Genomic DNA, 8,595 nt, shown 5'->3' with positions numbered 1-8,595 from the left:
TCCAGGGCTTTTCTTGGTTGGAAGTTGTTGTATTGCCTCCTCACTGAAACTTTAAATTAAAAGAAAGTGGAATTGAGAATTAAAATGTTTAAAGGATTTAAACAAAGAACAAAAATCTTATCTTTGTTGTTGTGTTGTGTACCATAGACTAAGAACCAACCCATAGCTGACCCTTCGTGGGTTTTCAGAGGCAGTTAATCTCATGGGAAGAGATTGCCCAGCCTTCTCCTATGAAGCAGCTAGTAGCCTTGAACCTTGTGCCTTTGTGATTGCAGCATATAGTAGTTGCCCAGCAGGTAGCATTGAATTGCAACCTGACTCAGTATGGTTAGTAGCTAAAGAAAGAATGTATCAGTCAGATAGTATAGGTACTAGGTCAGTCCTGAGATTTCAGAACAAGAAAGGTCACTGGGCCAAAGGTTGCCTGTGCCCCAGGATAGGGAGAGTTGCCCGGAGAAGATATAGTACTGATTCCAGTCATTCCAAAGCTATGATCACCAAGAAGCCTTTACTTATAATTTAGCTTCATATGCATATTTCTATTGGTAAAGAAATGTGCAGACCGTAGGAACATGTGGTAGTAAATGTGCTTTTTATTGGTAAATTAATGCACTTGAGTTTGAGTGTCTGTGTCTTGTTTGTGAGGTGAATTAATGGGATGTTTCATGATTTTTAAGTACATGAGCTTTAAAGGCAAAGAGCCAAGCCTATCACAAGTTTACCAACGTCATACTCCTATCTTATTGGGAGCTTAATGAATAGTTAGCCACTACTTCCTAGTCACACTCCCTGCTCATCATTGCCATGTGCGTGAGCATGTTTTCCTCCCATTTCTAGACTATGTATCTTAGAATAATAAAATATGTCTGTAGTAATGCCATAACAGCATCCATATGCTGTCACAATGTCTTTCCTGTTTCCATGTTGAGGTGAACATATCAGCAGGAAACAGGGATATTATGACCACACATGGGATAAAATAAAGGATATCCTAACAGGTGCACTTGTGCTTTATAAGTTATTTTCCTTTTAATAGAAATTTCTGCTTTTTTTTAAAGGAAAAGAATTCAGGTATCAGTTTACTCCTAATTTGTTTCCTCTTCTCTTTTCTGGAGAAAGAAGAGTTGGGTTAGGTGACATCATTCTATCCCTTTCACCCCAAGATCCAAACTTTATTTTGAGAAGGATCTTTGTCAGTTATCTTTGAGATTTGGGGTTGAATTTTCATTTACTCAAAGAAATGATCTTTTTTGTATCTTCAGTTCAGGTGACTTCTCATGATTTTGCTAAATTCCTACTTCACATTGACAAGAGGAATCCCAGTGGTTTCCTTTCATTCCCCCTTTTCACCATGGAAATATTGAAATTAAAACACAACTATTCTCAGCACTGTGGTTGTCTCATTGTGATACAGATCACCCCTTGATCTGCCTCCCTTTTAGTACAATTTTTAGATTTTTCATAATAACTGACTTGACCATGTTGTGCTGCTGTTCAGTGACTTTAGTGGGGGTTGTTTACATCTAAATACATTACTTATTTTCTCACTCATACATTTACTTACTTACATGAAAATACGCACAGCAATGAATAGCTTATTTCAGCAAACTATATGTGTACAATTTAGAGACATTTGTTTACATTCTTCAAGTTGCATAACAAGTCTTTTCCAACGTCCTGCACTATTAACATTAACTTCCTGCCCTCTAATTTTCTTCTCAAATCTTTTGATATGCTGTTATTAAATTGATACTACAAAGACAAACTTTTAAAGCTTTCAATACTAATTCAGCTGAACTATCATTACATTTCAACAAAAATCCTCAACACCAGGCCTTTAGGCATCATCATGTTATATGGAGAGAAGATTGAAATTGCAAACAATTTCATCTTACTTGGACCCACCATCAGCACCCTTGGTGCCAACATTCAGGAGATCAGGAAAAGTCTTCTGTCAGGGATCTCTCTAAAGGCTTAAAGTTCAGTTTAATGACATAGGTTCGCCTGAGTCGAGCCATGATCTCTCCAATCACAGTCTATGCATCCGAGAGCTGTATAATGAATAAGAATGACATAAGAAGAATTGATGCCTTTGAGTTGTGGTCTTGCAGACGAGTACTGAATATCCCATGGACTGCTAAAAGAACAAAGAAGATGCATCTTTGAGAAAGTGCAGCCAGAGTGCTCCTTGAAGGCAAGGATGGTGAAATTTCATCTCACAAACTTAGGGCATGTGGCTAGGAAATGCTATTCTTTGGAATAGGACATGATGGTAAGAAGGGTGGAGGGTCAGTGAAAGAGAGGAAGACCCTCAGCAAGATGGGTTGATACAGTGGCTGTGGCAATGTTGTTCATATGGTCTCTATCAGTCGTACTTGATTCTGTGACACATAATAACAACAATAACATCATTTGGTTCTAAGCAGGCTTTTGGGGAAGGTTTTGATTTCAAGGGGTGAAGATTATTTCAGTGTAAGAGTTTCTGGATTAAGCTATCAGGCTGCTATTTGAAGAGTTGGCAGCTCACATCCATTAGCTGTTCCACAGGAAAATGATGAACACTCACTCACCTCTAGTAAAGATGTTCAGCTGTCTAAATCTGATGGAGGGTACCTGTGAGTAAGAACTGACACAAAAGGAGTGGGTTGGTTTTTGAATATAATATTACAGGGAGCTCTGGTAGACTAGTGGTAAGGAGCTGTGCTGCCAATCAGAAGACTCTGCAGTTCAAATCCAATAGCTGCTCCATGGAAAAGAGATGGGCAATCTCCTATGTAATTTATTGCCGCTGAAAACCTGCTGGAGGGTCAGCCTATGGGTCAGATCTGATTGGACAATAAACAACAACAACATTATATTACACAGATTTTTTTTTAAAGGACCACAATCAAACTTATATGGAGACTATACTTAGGCCTATTGGCAGAAATTAATTGAATGAAATTATTAATTTTTTTGAACTGTAGTCTTTTTTTAAAATTTTATTTTATTATTTTGTGTGCATGTACCATCAAATCAGATCTGACTGGTACAGGAGGAGATTGCCCATCCTTCTCCAGCAGAGCATCTGGTGGATTTGAACCGTTAAATGAAATTCTTAAACATGCACTAGAGAGAAAGAAATGAACAAAAGAACCTATCTACTTCTAAATTTGCTCTTGTGGGGAAAGTTAAACTCTTCATGTTGAGTAGAGTTATTCAGTGGTAAAAATGATTAAAAATAATCTTGTTGTAATTGTTGTTTCACACCATCAAGTCAGAATGACTTATAGGTGGCCTCCCAGCAGGTTTTCATATGCAATAAACCACATGAGAGATTTACCATCCTTCTATCATGGAGCTGCAGGTGGATTCAAACAACATGTCCTAGTGTTGACAGTGCAACTCTGTATGGCTAAGCCACCAGAGCTCCTGTGTTACAGTATTAGGAAAGCGTAGAGGAAAATTCTGGGCTAGAGTCAGTTCACTGTGCCTTTTTGGTCTGACCCTATTTTGATTCTAAAATAATTTAAAGGGTTCTGATAGCATAGTGTATAATGTGTCTGACTGCTAAGCAAAGATCAGTGGCTCAAATCCACCAGCGCCTCCACAGAAGAAAGATGAGCATCTCTTCCCATAAAGATTACAGCCTTATAACCTGATGGAGAACTACCAGGAGTTGGAATTGACTCAGTGGAGTGTTGGAGATTTTTAAAAAATTATTTTAAAAATTGGTTTTCCTGTTCTCCATCATGGCACAGGATCAAAGCGAGAAAGAGAACCCCACACAGGAGCTTCGCATTTGTGAGCTCTGTCTCCACGTCTGTGTAGGCGAGAGTGGAGACAGACTGACCCAGGCCACCAAGGTGTTGGAGCAGCTCACAGTCCAGACTCCTGTGTTCTCCAAAGAAATGAAAAAAAAAAAAATGCTGTCCACTGCACAATCTGAGGGGCCAAGACAGAGGAAATCTTGGAGAAAGGTCTGAAGGTGAGGGAATATGAATTAAGAAAAAATAACTCTCAGATAGTGAAAACTTTGGTTTTGGGATCCAGGAACACATTGATTTTGGGATCAGATATGACCCCAGTATTGGTATCTACGGCCTGGACTTCTGCATGGTGCTGGGTAGTCAGGGTTTCAGCATCTCAGACAAGAAGCGCAGGACAGGCTGCATTGGGGCCAAACACAGAATCAGCAAAGTGGATGCCATGTGCTGGTTCCAGCAGAAGTATAATGGGATCATCCTTCTTGGCAAATAAATTCCTGTTTCTATTCAAAAGGTCAATAAAATGTTTTCACAAAGTGTAAAAAAAAATTAAAAATGATTATTGTTTTGTATACAATAATTCATGTATATTTTTTTGTTTCATATACATTGTAGTATATACAATCATTCACTTTTCTACAATCATTCATAAGCAGTTTAAGTCATGTACACTTTGTTGTAAACAATCATTTCTTTCATTGTGTTTTCTATAATGAATTATGATTGATCTTTTATACCCCATCTCATCAAGTATCCGTTGCATCTTACCTATGCCTTCACATCTTCCAATATGCCCACTAACCTCTGCTGTCCAAGTGATTTCCTCTTGCTTTTCCTGGCTCCATACCCCCTTTTCCCTTTTGAACAGTTAATAAATATCGTATTCCTATTTGCTAATTGTAATAGCCTTGTTGTTCTTATCGCGATTCTGCCCAGTTGATGCTAGCTTGTCTTGGGTCCTTGTAGTGTTCTTTGTATATACATTTTGTTTCAGCTCTCTTCCCCCACCACCCCTGCCCAACCCCTCAGTTAACTTCCTATTTTCAAAATAGCAGGCCTATGCAGTATTTGTCCTTTAATGACTGAATTATTTCACTCCACAGAAAGCTCTTTCAACCAAAACAAGACGAACCCACCTTTCAAAATCCAAAGTCCAACAGCTTCACACATGAGCCTCCAAAGTGAAGACTCAGTTGGGACACAGCCAACTTTTCAATACCCAGGTCCATACCCAAGGCTCTAATTGGCTCTAAACAAGAGGCTCATGTGGTTTTAATTGTGTTCAGAATGAACATTCTTCTAAATGGTACAGTATTGTTTTGTTAATTCGCTCTACTGAGGAAGTTGAGGTTGCAGTGATACTGAACGCTGTGCCATAATATCCATGGTGGACAGTGTTTGGTGGAGTCTCCAGACAGGCTTGGAAGCAGGAGTGGCATCGACTTCCTAAACAACATGCCTTCAGAAACTATGAACTCAAAGAAAGGACAATGATTATAGAACAAGATTCAGTTCCTTTATTCATATGGTCACTATGAGTCATGCTCGACTCGACAGTACTTAACAGCAACAATGCTATCTAGACTTTTTCAAGTAATGTTGGTTTTTTTACAAATATTTCCTTTTTCTTTATTACTGTATAGTATTCTACTGTGTGAAAATACCACCGTTTTGGTATCCATTCACTTGATGATGGGTATTTGGGTTGTTTCTATTTTCTTGCTCTTGTGAATAATGCTGCTATAAACATAGATGTGCATAGCTCCATTGATATTTTAGTTCTTATATCCTTGGGGTTGCATCCACTTCTGAAATAGCTTGCCTCTGGAAACCCTAGAACCTGGAAAAAGAATGGAAGTTATACAAGCATTCAGGTCTCTTGTTTATAGGGTCACTATGAGTCACCTACAACTCAACGACACTTAACAACAACAGCATAGAGATCAGTTGACCTAGTGAACAGAAAGTGATGCTACCAAGCCAAAGGTGGGTGACTTTAATCCGCGGCCTTCAGGCCTGTTTTTAATTGTTTTTGGTGAAGCATTCTTCTAGATCATATAGCCCTGGTCTGTCCACTTGCTGTACAGAGAGAACTAGTGGTTGCTGTGAAGCTGAACACTGACATTGATGTGTCAAATGCGATAATGTTTACCCATGGTGGACAGTGCTTGGTGGAGCCCCCTGATTAAAACAAGCTTGGAAGCAGGAGTGGCATCCATTTCTGAAATATCTTGCCTCTGGAAACCCTATGAGCCTGGACAAAAGATGGAAGTTATACAAACATTCAGGACTTTCGTTCACAGGGTTGCTATGAGTCACCTATGACTCAATGGCACTTAACAACAACAACAACATCCTTGAAGTATAGCTAGCAGTGGAATAGCTGGGTCATATGAGATTTCTATGTCCAGCTGTTTTTTTTGGGGGGGGGGCGGGGTTTGGGTGTGGGTTTCCAAAATTCAAATACATTGATTTCTAGAACAGAAAGATTCTTCCAATTTCCTGCACCACCCCCTGGATCAAATTGTATAATTCCCTGATTCATTTCCCCACTCCCAGCACATCCTCATCCCTCTGCTTCCACCCTCCTCCACCCTCCTGGGACCCTTATACACATTCTACAATAATGGCTTAAAACAATATTTGTCCTTGTGAGACTGAGTTAGTTCACTCAGCATACTGCTCTCCAGTCACTCTCAAGTTAGGTAATAATTTACAAAATTGCTGCAAAATTTACAAAAATGCTGCATAGTATTCCATTGTGTCAATATTCCATAATTTCTCAATCCATTCATTTGTGGTTTATGTTCAGCTTTTTGAGGAAATACAAATTGCCTTTCATAGTGGTTTCACCATTTTACAATTTTACCAGCAGTGATGAGAGTTCTAATCTTTCCACTTCCTCACCAACATTTGTTGTTTGCTGTTGTGTTAAACTTTGCTACTGTTGCTGGGGTGAGATAGTATCTCATTGTTGCTTTGATTTGCATCTCTCTGATTGCCAGCGATTTTGAATATTTCCTTTTGTCTCTTGGTCAAGTGAATGTTCTCCTTTGGGAAGAGTCTTTTCATATCTTTTGCATATTTTACAAATGTTTTATCAGTCTCTTTCTTATGGAGGCACTGTGGTATTTTCTGACATGCTACTGTCAAATGTTTACCCCACAGTTTATGGGCTTTCTTTTCACCCTCATGGAGAAAGTTTTGATGCATAAAGGGATTTGATTTTTAAAAGGTCTCATTTGCCAATTTTAGCCTCTCTTGATTGTACACTTTTGGCTATGTTTGTAAACCTATTTATGACATACTAGGCCTTTTGTTTCTATTTTGTCTCTGATGATCTTTATGGGTTTGGGTTTTATCCCTAGGTCTCTAATCTACTTTGAGTTGATTCTTGTGTGTGATGTGAGATATGGATGTTTCAGTTTTCTGCAGGTAGTTAACCAATTTTGCCAGCACCATTTTTAAAAGAAGCTATCATTTCTCCATTCAACGTGTTTTGTTTCTGGTTAAATATCAGTTGGTTGTAGGTAGATGGGTTCACTTCTAGGTTCTCAATTGTATTCCACAGATCTGTGTTTGTCATTGTACCAGTATCATGCTGTTTTGGTTACTATGGCTGTGTTTTGATATAATGGACAGTGATGCCTCTCATTCAATTTTTATTTTTCAGAAGAACTTTGTTTATTTGAGGTCTTTCTCCTTTTCAGATAAAACTGAAAATTGCCTTTTCTCTTTGAAGAGTGAGTTTATCATCTGTATTGAGATTGCATTGAGAATAGATTAATCTTGGTAGGATTTTAATTTTTAAAACGTTAATCTTCCTAACCATGAGTAGGGAATATTTTTCCATTTAATGAAGTATTATTATTTTTTGTAGTAGTATTTTGTAATTGGGACAAGTGCCTCAAATACTAATTTAAGGTTTTCAAAGCCTAATCATTAACAAATAAACCCCTTACAAAGAACAAATATTCATGAACTTTAGTGGTGGAAAATTGAAACTAGGTATCAACTCTTTATATTTTTGTGGTTACTGTTGTTAGGTGCTGCCAAGTCCAACTCAGAGGGACCCTGTGAACGACAGATCTAAACCCTGTCCTATCCCGTGCCATCAGGTCTGACACACTTGAGCCCACTACTGCAGTAACTGTATCAATCCATCTCATTGAGGGGTTTCCCACTCTTTCTCTGAACCTCCAACTTTCCAATCATCATGTGCCTTTTCAAGGAATAGTTTCTCTTAGCAACATCTTCAAGGCATGTCAGGTGAAGCTACACCATCCTTGACTCCAAGGAGCACTGTGGCTGCACTTTTTGGGAGACATATCTGTTCTTTTGGCAGTCCATAGGATATTCAATACTTTTCTCCAACACCACAACTCAAAGGCATCAATTCTTCTGTCATCCTTATTCATCGTCTAGCTCTCATAGCAAGTGATTCAAAAACAATGGCTTGAATGAGGTGCACCTTCATTTTCTGCTTAAGCTTAGTCTTATGCTTTTAGCTCTTGCATTTTCATAAAGTACATTTATAAGTTAAAAACAGAAGCAAACCTAATAAAACTCACTAAGTTCAAATTTACAAGATTAGTGAGAACAATGCTGCTCTTTTGCTGAAATGAAATTCTATTTGCAATGTAATTATGGTACTGACCCATATTGTAACAGGTTCTAGTTTAGCATGCCTATCATTTGATGGTGGTGGGTGGCCAATCCTTCTTCCTAGTTTGTCTTAATCTGAATGTTCAGATTTAGAGGAGTATCTGACAGACAGCAATTTGTGAACCAGTGAAAGATAAATCCCTTATTGTGGAGTTAAGCATTAGTTACAGTGTTGACCCCACCC

The 8,595-nt window shown here is 38.5% G+C and overlaps 1 pseudogene; it reads left to right on the top strand.

The window, feature by feature from the left end:
- The first annotated feature begins 3,731 nt into the window (after positions 1-3,731).
- LOC102856620 lies at positions 3,732-4,239 on the top strand (annotated as a pseudogene).
- Positions 4,240-8,595: the final 4,356 nt, after the last annotated feature.

Source organism: Elephantulus edwardii, unplaced genomic scaffold (genome assembly GCF_000299155.1).
Source record: "Elephantulus edwardii isolate Elephantulus edwardi_28Jun2011 unplaced genomic scaffold, EleEdw1.0 scaffold00098, whole genome shotgun sequence".
Taxonomy (NCBI): domain Eukaryota; kingdom Metazoa; phylum Chordata; class Mammalia; order Macroscelidea; family Macroscelididae; genus Elephantulus; species Elephantulus edwardii.
Note: the sequence above shows the minus strand (reverse complement) of the source record. Positions and strands in the feature narration are given on the sequence as shown.